The sequence below is a fragment of the Bubalus bubalis genome, chromosome 24, assembly GCF_019923935.1.
Source record: "Bubalus bubalis isolate 160015118507 breed Murrah chromosome 24, NDDB_SH_1, whole genome shotgun sequence".
NCBI lineage: Eukaryota > Metazoa > Chordata > Mammalia > Artiodactyla > Bovidae > Bubalus > Bubalus bubalis.
The window spans coordinates 2,067,824-2,081,515 of NC_059180.1; the positions used below are offsets into that span (position 1 = coordinate 2,067,824).

The window sequence follows — 13,692 nt, forward strand, 5'->3', positions numbered from 1 at the left end:
TGACCTTGTCTAAACTGGTGGCAGAGCTGGGGTTGGAGCCAGGATGGAGTGACTTCAAAAACCTGCTCTTTCCTGGGCGCATCACCCGGTGGAAACTAGAGCCTCAGCTCCCCTCTGTGCACAGCTGACTCGCCCCCTTGGCCTCTGAGGACTCCAGGAGACCCTCAGGTGTGAGTCCTCTGGGCAGCACCTGGGCGGCTGCTCTTGCTCCCACACCCCATTCATTCCTTCCCCTGTAGGTTATTTCTGAGCCCACGGCCTTCTGTTCTTTATTCCAGTCACCACCAGCTTGGTCCAGATGGAGGCTGAGCTGAATCATCTGTGCTGGGATTCCCCTGGCCCCGCCGCAGTGCTCTGAAGGCGGAGGTCACATCTGTGAGCCAACGTCCTCTAGCTCGGCGGCCACTTGCAACGACAGGTCCCCCACTCCTGCCAACCGACGTTCCCAATTTCATCCATGATCTCCTGCAGCTGTCTCAGGTGGATGCCATCTGCTTGCAATGATTCATCTGTGCGTACTTCTCTTCAGTCTGGTTTGGGACATCCTGGTATTGACCATGGTTTGATCTAGTACCTGTCTACTATAGAAGCCATTCGAATAGCCTCTGTAGACCAAGGTTGGAAGTCCGTTCAATCCGTTAGCTGTTTTCTTTTCATCCTCTCCCCCATAGAGAGCGTCTATCCATTAGTCGTTTCATCCTTTTAAAAAACAAAGTGGGCAACTGGATTGGTGGTTTTTCCTTCTCCTAGCAGGATATTGACCTTGACTTTGATCAGGAAGTTGTGTTGCTTAGTGACTGAGGGTATTGATTCTAGTCAGACTGACCTGGGCAGAAGTCCTGGTTCCATCACTTCCCATCTTGGGGAGCCTGCCTGATAAGTACCACTTTCTCTCCCTTTAGGGAACTGCTTCTCCCACACTCCATCACAGGGGTTGTGCTGTGTTGCCAATCACAGCACACCATCTCCTTGGCTACAGTGATTGGTCCAGGGATGGGTCAACCAGAATCCTTTCCCAATTTTTTCTAAATAGATCCTGATGGGGTGGCCATTTCTACCCATACAATCCAGACCTGCTAAGGTCCTTGTTTCACTTCTCCGGTGAGGGTCCATTTGAGATAGGTAAAACAAGCTCAGAGAATGAGAATCAAGAGATGGGAGGACCTTGGTGAGGAGGAGAGTTGCCCACCCCCAGAGCTCAATTTCTGAGGTCTCCAGAGCCAGCAGCATCACCTGCCTTTCAGTTACATGAATCAATGGATCCTCCTTTTCCCCTTGAGCTGGTTCGTGTGGGCTCCTGCTGATTATAACCAATGTGTCCAGATGAATCCAGCACTCAACTGAGTTTCCTACTGAATCTCTAGAAGTCTTTCCTCTTTAACATCATTCAAAGACTTCTTTTCTTGTGACCGGTGTGAGAATCTATTGCAAACTACACAACGAAATCCTGGAGGCCCAACTGTCTGTCTATGCCTCCATGGATTCTCCACTTCCACCTGGACAAGCTTTTCTTTTTCTTTCTTCTTTTTCTTTCAGTGACCTAAACTGCTTATAAAGCACTTTTGTAAGTCGTGGTTTGGTTTAGTCACTAAGTCGTGTTTGACTCTTGTGACCCCATGGACGGTAGCCCACCAGGCTCCTCTGTCCATGGGATTTCCCAGGCAAGAATACTGGAGTGGGTTGCCATTTCCTTCTTCAGAGGACCTTTCCAACCCAGGGATTGAACCCAAGTCTCCTGCATTGCAGGCAGATTATTTACCTACTGAGCCACCAGGGAAGTTCATTTGCCTCCTTAAATGCTGTCAGCCACCTTTCAAGATAGGAATCTACTCATTAGGTTGACAAACCTACTCTGTTGAGTCACTGTTTTTGGCACTGGTAATAAACAGATGAGCATGACAAAGCTCTTAACCTTCATGAGGTTACATTCCAGAGGGAGAGACAAATGAGTGAGTGAATAAATACATACTTTGATTTCAGGTTACAGTAAGTCTGGCAAAGACAAAATAGATCAAGTCAGAGAGTGACTAGGGGCATGGATGCCATTTTAGACAGATGATAGTAGAAAGCCTTTCTGAAGAGTTGATGCTAAACCAGAGACCCAAGTGAACTCAGGGAGTAAGCAAATGGGAAAAGGAGTCCAGGTCTATGTACAGCAAGTCTAATGGTCCTGAGGCAGGAATGAGTTTCCTAATAATCTGTGAAAGTGAGGCCAATGCTGTGAAAGTGAGGGGCAAGTCTGGGCATCTATTTAGCCTGTACTGTACCTACTAGTCAATCTAATCACACTAGGACCACAGCCTTGTCTAACACAATGAAACTAAGCCATGCCTTGTGGGGCCACCCAAGACAGGCGGGTCATGGTGGAGGTCTGACAGAATGTGGTCCACTGGAGAAGGGAATGGCAAACCACTTCAGTATTCTTGCCTCGAGAACCCCATGAACAGTATGAAAAGGCAAAATGATAGGATACTGAAAGAGAAACTCCCCAGGTCGGTAGGTGCCCAATATGCTACTGGAGATCAGTGGAGAAATAACTCCAGAAAGAATGAAGGGATGGAGCCAAAGCAAACACAATACCCAGTTGTGGATGTGACTGGTGATAGAAGCAAGGTCCAACGCTGTAAAGAGCAATATTGCATAGGAACCTGGAATGTCAGGTCCATGAATCAAGGCAAATTAGAAGTGGTCAAACAAGAGATGGCAAGAGTGAACGTCGACATTCTAGGAATCAGCGACTCAAATGGACTGGAATGGGTGAATTTAACTCAGATGACCATTATATCTACTACTTCAGGCAGGAATCCCTCAGAAGAAATGGAGTAGCCATCATGGCCAACAAAAGAGTCCGAAATGCAGTACTTGGATGCAATCTCAAAAACGACAGAATGATCTCTGTTCGTTTCCAAGGCAAACCATTCAATATCACAGTAATCCAAGTCTATGCCCCAACCAGTAATGCTGAAGAAGCTGAAATTGAATGGTTCTATGAAGACCTACAAGACCTTTTAGAACTAACACCCAAAAAAGATGTCCTTTTTATTATAGGGGACTGGAATGCAAAAGTAGGAAGTCAAGAAACACCTGGAGTAACAGGCAAATTTGGCCTTGTAATATGGAATGAAGCAGGGCAAAGACTAATAGAGTGTTGCCAAGAGAACTCACTGGTCATAGCAAACACCCTCTTCCAACAGCACACATAGACATCACCAGATGGTCAACACTGAAATCAGATTGATTATATTCTTTGCAGCCAAAGATGGAGAAGCTCTATACAGTCAGCAAAAACAAGACTGGGAGCTGACTGTGGCTCAGATCATGAACTCCTTATTGCCAAATTCAGACTTAAATTGAAGAAAGTAGGGAAAACCACTAGACCATTCAGGTATGACCTAAATCAAATCCCTTATGATTATACTGTGGAAGTGAGAAATAGATTTAAGGGCCTAGATCTGATAGAGTGCCTGATGAACTATGGAATGAGGTTTGTGACATTGTACAGGAGACAAGGATCAAGACCATCCCTATGGAAAAGAAATGCAAAAAGGCAAAATGATCATCTGGGGAGGCCTTAGAAATAGCTATGAAACAAAGAGAAGTGAAAAGCAAAGGAGAAAAGGAAAGATATAAATATCTGAATGCAGAGTTCCAAAGAATAGCAAGAAGAGATAAGAAAGCCTTCCTCAGCGATCAATGCAAAGAAATAAGAGGAAAACAACAGAATGGGAAAGACTAGAGATCTCTTCAAGAAAATTAGAGATACCAAGGGAACATTTCATGCAAAGATGGGCTCAATAAAGGACAGAAATGGTATGGACCTAACAGAAGCAGAAGATATTAAGAAGAGGTGGCAAGAATACACAGAAGAACTGTAAAAAAAAGATCTTCGTGACCAAGATAATCACGATGGTGTGATCACTCACCTAGAGCCAGACATCCTGGAATGTGAAGTCAAGTGGGCCTTAGACAGCATCACTACGAACAAAGCTAGTGGAGGTGATGGAATTCCAGTTGAGCTATTTCAAATCCTGAAAGATGATGCTGTGAAAGTGCTACACTCAATATGCCAGCAAATTAGGAAAACTCAGCAGTGGCCACAGGACTGGAAAAGGTCAGTTTCATTCCAATCCCAAAGAAAGGCAATGCCAAAGAATGCTCAAACTACTGCACAATTGCACTCATCTCACACACTAGTAAAGTAATGCTCAAAATTCTCCAAGCCAGGCTTCAGCAATATGTGAACCGTGAAATTCCAGATATTCAAGCTGGTTTTCAAAAAGGCAGAGGAACCAGAGATCAAATTGCCAACATCCACTGGATCATGGAAAAAGCAAGAGAGTTCCAGAAAAACATCTATTTCTGCTTTATTGACTATGCCAAAGCCTTTGACTGTGTGGATCACAAAAAACTGGAAAATTCTGAAAGAGATGGGAATACCAGACCACCTGACCTGCCTCTTGAGACACCTATATGCAGGTCAGGAAGCAACAGTTAGAACTGGACATGGAACAACAGACTGGCTCCAAATAGGAAAAGGAGTACGTCAAGGCTGTATATTGTCACCCTGCTTATTTAACTTCTATGCAGAGTACATCATGAGAAATGCTGGGCTGGAAGAAGCACAAGCTAGAATCAAGATTGCCAGGAGAAATATCAATAACCTCAGATATGCAGATGACACCACCCTTATGGCAGAAAGTGAAGAGGAACTCAAAAGCCTCTTGATGAAAGTGAAAGAGGAGAGTGAAAAAGTTGGCTTAAAGCTCAACATTCAGAAAATGAAGATCATGGCATCTGGTCCCATCATTTCATGGGAAATAGTTGGGGAAACCGTGGAAACAGTGTCAGGCTTTATTTTTTGGGGCTCCAAAATCACTGCAGATGGTGAGTGCAGCCATGAAATTAAAAGACGCTTACTCCTTGGAAGGAAAGTTATGACCAACCTAGATAGCATATTGAAAAGCAGAGACATTACTTTGCCAACAAAGGTCCATCTAGTCAAGGCTATGGTTTTTCCAGTGGTCATATATGGATGTGAGAGTTGGACTGTGAAGAAGGCTGAGCACCAAAGAACTGATGCTTTTGAACTATGGTGTTGGATAAGACTCTTGAGAGTCCCTTGGACTGCAAGGAGATCCAACCAGTCCATCCTAAAGGAGATCAGTCCTGGGTGTTCTTTGGAAGGAATGATGCTAAAGCTGAAACTCCACTACTTTGGCCACCTCATGTGAAGAGTTGACTCATCGGAAAAGACCCTGATGCTGGGAGGGCTTGGGGGCAGGAGGAGAAGGGGACGACAGAGGATGAGATGGCTGGATGGCATCACTGACTCGATGGACATGAGTTTGAGTGAACTCTGGGAGATGGTGATGGACAGGGAGGCCTGATGTGCTGCCATTCATGGGGTCTCAAAGAGTCGGACACGCCTGAGAGACTGAACTGAACTGAACTGTACCTTCAGGTTAATTAGAAAAAGGCACCTGCTCTGGGTAGACTAATTAACACCAGGCGTCATTGTGTAGGACACGACCTGGACGACTGTACCTGGCAGTCATGAAGATAGTCTTAGGGGATAAGGTCAGAGAGAGACTGGAACCAGTTCATTTAGGACAAATGCTGAATTTTACTCCAGAACCACCCAAAGAAATAAAACAGGAGCCACAACTGTAAACCAAAACTTTCCCATAACCACATTTTTTTTAAAAAAAGGTGAAATCACTTTAATCATGTTTTTTTAAACACTTACACAGAACATTAACATTTCAACATGCAATAAATACAAAAAATTAATGAGATATTTGGCATTCTTTTTTCATAGTGTTTTTTAAAATCTGCTATATATTTTGCACTTACATTGGGGTGGCCAAAAATTTCGTTTGGAATTTTCCATGCCATCTTATAGAAAAATCCCATGAACGTTTTGGGCAACCCAATACATAACACATCTTGACCAAGTGTTGAATTTTTATCAGAAATACTTGATCAGTATTTAGAGTCCATATGTTTATAGTGAGAAAGTAGATGCATATATTCAGTGTGTTTAAAACATGCTGAAAAGTTTTCCTAATAACTGAATTGGCCATCAGTTCTGAAATTAATTCAGTTCAGTTGCTCAGTCATGTCCAACTCTTTGCAACCCCATGGACTGCAGCACACCAGGCCTCCCTGTCCATCACCAACTCCTGGAGTTCACCCAAACCCATGTCCATTGAGTCGGTGATGCCATCCAACCATCTCATCCTCTGTCATCCCCTTCTCCTCCCACCTTGAATCTTTCCCAGCATCAGGGTCTTTTCCAGTGTGTCAGTTCTTTGCATCGGGTGGCCAAAGGATTGGAATTTCAGCTTCAACATCAGTCCTTCCAATGAACATCCAGGACTGATCTCCTTTAAGATGGACTGGTTGGATCTCCTTGCAGTCCAAGGGACTCTCAAGAGTCTTCTCCAACACCACAGTTCAAAAGCATCAATTTTTTGGTGCTCAACTTTCTTTATAGTCCAACTCTCACCTCCATACATGACTACTGGAAAAACTGTAGCCTTGACTAGATGGACCTTTCTTGGTAAAGTAATGTCTCTGCTTTTCAATATGCCATCTAGACTAGTCATAACTTACCTTCCAGGGAGTAAGTGTCTTTTAATTTCATAGTTGCAATCACCATCTGCAGTGATTTTGGAGCTCAAAAAAATAGTAAGCCACTGTTTCTACTGTTTCCCCATCTATTTGCCACGAAATGATGGGACCAGATGCCATGATCTTAGTTTTCTGAATGTTGAGCTTTAAGCCAACTTTTTCACTCTCTTTCACTTTCATCAAGAAGCTCTTTAGTTCTTCACTTTCTGCCATAAGGGTGGTGTCATCTGCATATCTGAGGTTATTGATATTTCTCCTGGCAATCTTGATTCCAGCTTGTGCTTCTTCCAGCCCAGTGTTTCTTATGATGTTCTCTGCATATAAGTTAAATAAGCAGGGTGACAATATACAGCCTTGATGTACTCCTTTGCAAATTTGGAACCAGTCTGTTGTTCCATGTCCAGTTCTAACTGCTGCTTCCTGACCTGCATACAGATTTCTCAAGAAAAGGTGGCAAGAATACACAGTGGAATTTTACAAAAAAAGATCTTCACAACCCAGAGAACCACGATGGTGTGATCACTCATCTAGAGCCAGACATTCTAAAATGCAAAGTCAAGTGGGCCTTAGGAAGCATCACTATGAACAAAGCTAGTGGAGGTGATGGAATTCCAGTTGAGCTATTTCAAATCCTGAAAGATGATGCTGTGAAAGTGCTACACTCAACGTGCCAGCAAATTTGGAAAACTTCCACAGTGGCCACAGGACTGGAAAAGGTCAGTTTTCATTCCAATCCCAAAGGAAGGCAATGCCAAAGAATGCTCAAACTACCGCACAATTGCACTCATCTCACACGCTAGTAAAGTAATGCTCAAAATTCTCCAAGCCAGGCTTCAACAATATATGAACCGTGAACTTCCAGACATTCAAGCGGGTTTTAGAAAAGGCAGAGGAACAAGAGATCAAATTGCCAACATCCACTGGATCATGGAAAAAGCAAGAGAGTTCCAGAAAAACATCTATTTCTGCTTTATTGAAATAAATTAAAGATTGACTTCCTCAGTTACATGGGCCACATTTCAAGTGCTCAGTGGCCACATGTGGCTAGTGGCTGGCATATCACACAGGGCCATCCTGCGTGTTCTGGAGTCCATGGTAGGGTGGACCACAGGCAGGGACGTGAACTGAATGACCTTTAAGAAGGATCTTTCGGGACTTCCCCAGTGGTCCAATGGCTAAGAATCCACCTTGCAACACCAGGGATGCAGGTTCAATCCCTGGTCAAAGATCCCACATGCCACAGAGTGGCTAAGCCTGCACGCAGCGATGACTGCAGCCCACACTCTCTGGAGCATGCGTGACAATCAGAGAATCCGTGCACCACAATGAAAGATCCCGTGGGCTGCAACTAAGACCCAATGCAGCCCAATAGATAAAATATTTCATTTTTTAAAAAGAAATATTTCTGGAAGCTACATGGAGTCTAGAATGGAAACTGGAAGACCAGCTGTGACAGTCCAGGTGGGCGATGAGGAAGCCTTGCTCCAAGGAGGTAGGGCTGGGGGAGGGGGCACAGTGAGGTTGGGCAGATTTGGAATAGCTTCCAAAGGCTGGGCTTGTGGGCATCTCAGGGAGCAATGGAGATTGACTGCAGGGTCCGGGAAAACTTTCTAGGATACTGATGAAGCTCAGCCTTCAAGATCCCTCATTTGTGTGGGCTCCTCTCCAAGCTTTGGGTTCTGTGCTGCATGTGGTACTTGTCAAATTTTACAAACGTGCTAATTTGTGATGACTTCTTTTCTCATTCCAAATAAATTCTCACTTTTGTTCCTGATTTGATTGCTACTTTTTTTTTCTTATTCCAGATTGAGTAAGCTTCAAATCCATAAAGACTGGGATCAGCCTCTGCTCTGGGATGTACTGGCCCATTTTGAAAATGAGAAAACTGAGCCTCGAAGAGGTAAAAGTGACTTGACCTCAAGAAACTGATCAGCTCTGATCATGAGTTTTCCTGCATTGAAGCATTTTTTCATCCTGTAAGTTGGCTTGAAACAGTGCTCTGGCTTTTATGGAGTTATTCGTTCCTTTTAAGCTCCCTTCATGTTTTCAGAAAGTCCACTTTTGACTGTATTATTTGCATTATCTTTCTAAATGGAGCAGGTAAGTAGGCAAACTAATTCTTGAGTATGTGTTCTCTGCTCTTTCCCCCAGACCATGAATTTGTTCTGTGATTTGGAAGTGATCTAATGTGATCACCATGGACAGGAATACCTCCTGTACAGGGTGGTGGAGAGGATTAAATGAGACATTCCATGTAAAAAAATAGGACAATGTGTTTATTTAAAAAAATTTTTAATTTTTAAAATTTTAAATAAACACTTATCTTCTTTTTTTTTCCGACTGTGAGGCATGTGGGATCTTAGTTCTCTGATCAGGGTTTGAACCCATGCCCCCCTGCACTGGAAGCACAGCATCTTAACTACTAGACCACCAGGGGAAAAATGACCCAAAAATGTCTTTATTTTTAAAAGATGCATGATGAAGTGATTGGGGGAAGGATGATAGGAATAGTTCCTCAAGGAGATAGACAGAGATGATGCTGGGAGGGAGAGAGAGGAAAAGAGAGGAGGAAGGGAGAGAGCGAGTTAACACAGATGAACCTAGCAGAAAGCTATATGTGCATTCATTGTAGTAGTCTTTCAACTTGGCTGTGAATTTGAATTTTTTCCAAGAAAAAACAAAAGCCACTGACCTTCAAAGCCACTTGACCTTTACTTTCTGCTCAATAAGATATTTGGCTTACCGATGTGGGGTAGTGAAAGCTTTCCATCAATAGCAGGTCTAAACTGGCCTTTTTGCTAACACTGTTAATGTTCCTCTCTCATCTTGGTCGCCCCCACCCAGGGCATGGCAGTATGGGGGTGGCGAGTGTCCCGCTCGCATTTCTTAATACCTGAGACGGAATCTCCACCTCCTGGGATTCCCTAGCACATCCTTGCCAGGTGAGGCCAGGAGCCCCGCTGCTACCTACATCATCCTTCTGCAAGCAGCTTTTCTCCTTCCATCTGTTGTCTCTCTCCTTCTTGTATCATTTTTGGCCTCAAAGCCGGTCTCATCAATTGCGTCCCTGCCACCAGGTCTCCGAGATGCCAGCCATATTAAGATCTCCATTTGCTGCCAAGGATCCATATGAGCCAGCCTATTATTTAGGCTCCTGGCATCAGGATATGTAATCTGGCTTTGTTTATTTGTCCGCTCTCTGCCTATGTAATGTCTCATTCAGTGGGTCAGCTTCTGTCTATTCCATTTATTTTTTTTTAGGAAGGCTACAAGGCTTTCCTCCTGGCCTCTAGAACAGAAGCCTCATCAATCTTTATCACTCGCTAGCTTCCTCCCATCTTATTTTAAGTTTGGAGAATCTAGTGAAAGAAGTGGTGGACCTTTTAAAACTCTTGTAATAGAGCCTATATGAGCTGAGCTGTGAAAGCTAGAGAATCATTTGTATTATAATTGTTTCTCTGCGAGTGTCCTGCTCTAAGCTGTAAATTCCTTGAGGACAGGGGCTGTGTCTTACTCCCTAACCCTAACCCTCAAATTGTTTCAGGTACCTAATAACAACTCAACAAATGTCCTTTGATCAAATAAAGATTCCCGGGCTTCCCTGGTGGCTCAGTGGTAAAGAATCCACTTGCCAGTGCAGGAGACGTGGGTTCGATCCCTGGTCTGGGAAGATGCCAACTGCCGCAGAACTGCTAAGCCCGCACACTGCAGCCGGGGCAGCCTGCACACCTTCGAGCCCGTATTCCACAAGAGAAGCCCTCGAACTGCGCCTGGAGTAGCCCCTGCTCTCTGCAACTAGAGAAAAAGCCTGCATGGCAATGAAGACCCTGCACAGCCAGAAACAAATGAAGAAAATTATTAAAAAAAACAAGAAGCATCCTCATTGCTGTAATCATAACCCCTTGTTAACTGGACAGTCTTTCAGAAGGAACAAGCCATTTTCCTTTAGATACCAGATGGCTAACAATTCAGAGACTCCTTGGCCTTTTAAGTCATCAAATGCCATCGTTAAGCAAAGTAGAGTGTCTGCAGGGTACTTTTCTGGGCTTAGGGCCTGGGGAGGAACAGGGAAGGATTCAATACAACCTGTATTTATTGATCCACTACAGATCAAGGCCTCTTGGCGTTCATTCTACAAACTCTATTGGGAGCCAGTGTTCCAGGCGCCGCATAAGGACCAATGACAAAACCTGAAGAGCCACTGATGGCTCTTAAGGAGCTCCCAGTGTCTCGGGGAAGGATGACCCAAGCACACAAGTGATCATCAGACAAGACAGAGAAAAATGCGTGCCACGAGAAGAAGATGAAAACATTATCAAGAGTCCTGCTTCTGAAATGATCTCGAAAGCTCTTGGGATAAGACATTGGCAAAACAATAACAACAGTATTTGTGGAACTTGTTGTAACTACAGAGTATTTACAAGTTCTGGATTCTCCTCTACCATGAAGCCTGAAAGAGATTCTTCATTTCCTAGAGGAGGAAACCAAGGCTCTTGGAGGGACAGTGGCCTGACCTAGATCTCCCAGCTAGGGGTTGGCCAGGCCAGGACTTCCTCCACTGCTCTTTCCCCTTTGGCTGTTGTTTAGTCACTAAATCATGTCTGACTCTTTTGTGACCCCATGGACTGTAGCCTGCCAGGCTCTCCTTCCATGGGATTTCCCAGGCAAGAATACTGGAGTGGGTAGCTATTTCCTCCTCCAGGGGCTCTTCCCGACCCAGGGATTGAACTCGCATCTCCTGCATTGGCAGGTGGGTTCTTTACAGCTCAGCCACCTGGGAAGCCCTTTCCTTGTTTATCTCTGAGGAACTGGTGTGAGGTGCTGGTTCCCAGCAGACTCACCAGTTACCCCCAAAGTCTGACTTAGTTGGCCTAGGGTGTGCTTCTAAAGCCCCCTGAGTGATACTAATGAGAACCATGTGTATTAATCATATTTTTTTTATTCTGTACTTTTGATGCTTTGCTATCTTGGGAACTTGCAGACCCTGGAGGGATGTTCTCCTAAGGCTGGCTAACCAGTTTCTAGAGAAGGTAAACAACTTACCCATAGCGTGCCTTTCATATGCAAACGGAACAACCCAAAGTTCATACCCCAACCCCTCCTCCTAGGGGCTCCCACACTCTGGGCCACTGTCCACCTGCTCTCACCAGCCAGGGCAGCTGCCTGGATCTTTTTGATAATTTTCATATTGAGAACCCCATGGATCTGCACAACGAGGGTAAAGGTTATTTGTTAAAATATCAAGGAGGGGACTTTGAGGACAGCAAAGGGAATGTCACTTCTGCTCAGGGCAAGATGGTGTCTCACTTATAAATAGTAATGATCATCAAACACCAACCAAAGGAGATGAGAGATTCTGGGAAAACAGTGTCATCATTTTGGTGTAGGAAATTGAGCTGATGACATCTCTGTTAGGGAGTAAATGAGCAGAAAAGGAAACACATGGAAAGAGTATTTTAGATTTCCGAAGAGCCCTTGACATTGTTCTGCCCCAACATCTATTTTTAAACCTTTAGTTAGCATAGGATGGGGTGGGCAGTGTGGGTTTTTTTTTTTTTTTTTTTCTTTTTAATGAATGAGAAAATGACTTAGAGACAGGGAGAAAAGAACAGTAATGAAGAAGCAACTCTGGCAGGAGCAGTTCAACTGGCGGGACCCCGACGAGGAGCCCTGGAAACGGTCCCTTGTGATGCTTTTGCAAACAGTCTGGAAGAAGACTGCCCAGTGAAGTCAGCGACTCGGCACTTGGCCTTGGACCTTCCTGGGTGGTGGTACGTCAGGCCAATGGAGATGAACGACGGGAGGTCTTCAAGGCTTAGCGCCTGGGCAGGAAAGTGGCAAATGAGCTTCACTGGGGCAAACCTGGGTAATGCATCTAGGGAGGAGCAACATGGTGCTGTCAGCCGGGGACCCAGGGAAGGGCTCGGGCAGGCACCATGCACTTTTGCTGGAACATGTCAGGCAAGACACAGATAGAATACTGGATCGTCCTGGGAAGGGCACCCGGTCACTAGACGACATCGCTCATTGTCCCACTGCTTCATGAAATGCCTCTCTTTCACTGTTCTCCCCTCACGCCCTAGCTCCTCCTTGCTGGGTGTTCCTTTTAACTTTCTTCATTCTCCTTTTGCAACTATGATTTTGAATGTTGGACTGCCTTCCACAGAGAGTACCACCTCCCTGTGAGTCCCTTGTTGTCCAGTCACTCAGTCATGTCCGACTCTTTGTGACCCCATGGTCTGCAGCACGCCAGGCTTCCCTGTCCTCACACGCGTTGCTGCGAAACCACGTCCTCCCTGTCCTGTGCTTCCCCCTGTAGCAGATTTATGGAAACGGTACACTTGAAAATACAAATAGCTTGGGATATGATGCAGACAGCCTCATGGCCAAGAGACTCACAGTGGCTTGTTATGGCAAGCTGGGGTGCTCTGCCGCACTCTTCTTGCTTGTCCAGCCGACGACAGGATAAATAACTGTTGCACGAGATGGTTTCGGAGGCCCCTTCCAGCTCTCAAATCCTGTGATTCTTGGCTCTCCCACCACGTGTTCTTTGGAGCCACGGTTGGCCCCAGAACGGAGCCAGCAGGGCCAGGAGGCTGACTCAGTTGTAATGGTTTTTGAGAGGAAAAGGAACTGAGAGAGCAGCCTCGACACACACACACACTGCCATGTGTGGCATAGATAGCGAGCGGGACACTGCTGCCCATCCCGCGCAGCAGCCCTGCCCGGCGCTCTGAGATGACCGAGCGGGCGGGGAGGGGGAGGGGGGCGGCTGTATATGTGCTCGCACAGCCCATTCACGTGGGTGCACAGCAGGAATTGATGCAACGTTGTAAAGCAATTATCCCCCAATTAAAAACTAAAAAAAAAAAAAGAAAAGACAAAAGAAGCAGAAGTAGGAAGATGCAGCATTACTGGAAATTCCAAACGTCTCCCAGTATGAGCTGGACAAATGCTCTTTGCTCCTCAGGTGGGAGGAGAGAGCGGCTGCTACCACCTCCACGTTAAAACATAACTTATTTTTGTTTACTCACTATTTATTATAAAGTGAAATGTATT

General features: G+C 45.1%; 1 long non-coding RNA gene across 1 annotated transcript; it reads right to left on the reverse strand.

Moving 5' to 3' along the window:
* Positions 1–12,178: 12,178 nt before the first annotated feature.
* LOC123331577 lies at positions 12,179–13,692 on the reverse strand. Its single transcript, XR_006548290.2, has 2 exons — positions 13,033–13,692; positions 12,179–12,946 (listed from the first exon to the last, which is right to left on the reverse strand). It is a non-coding gene; the product is annotated as an uncharacterized LOC123331577 (long non-coding RNA).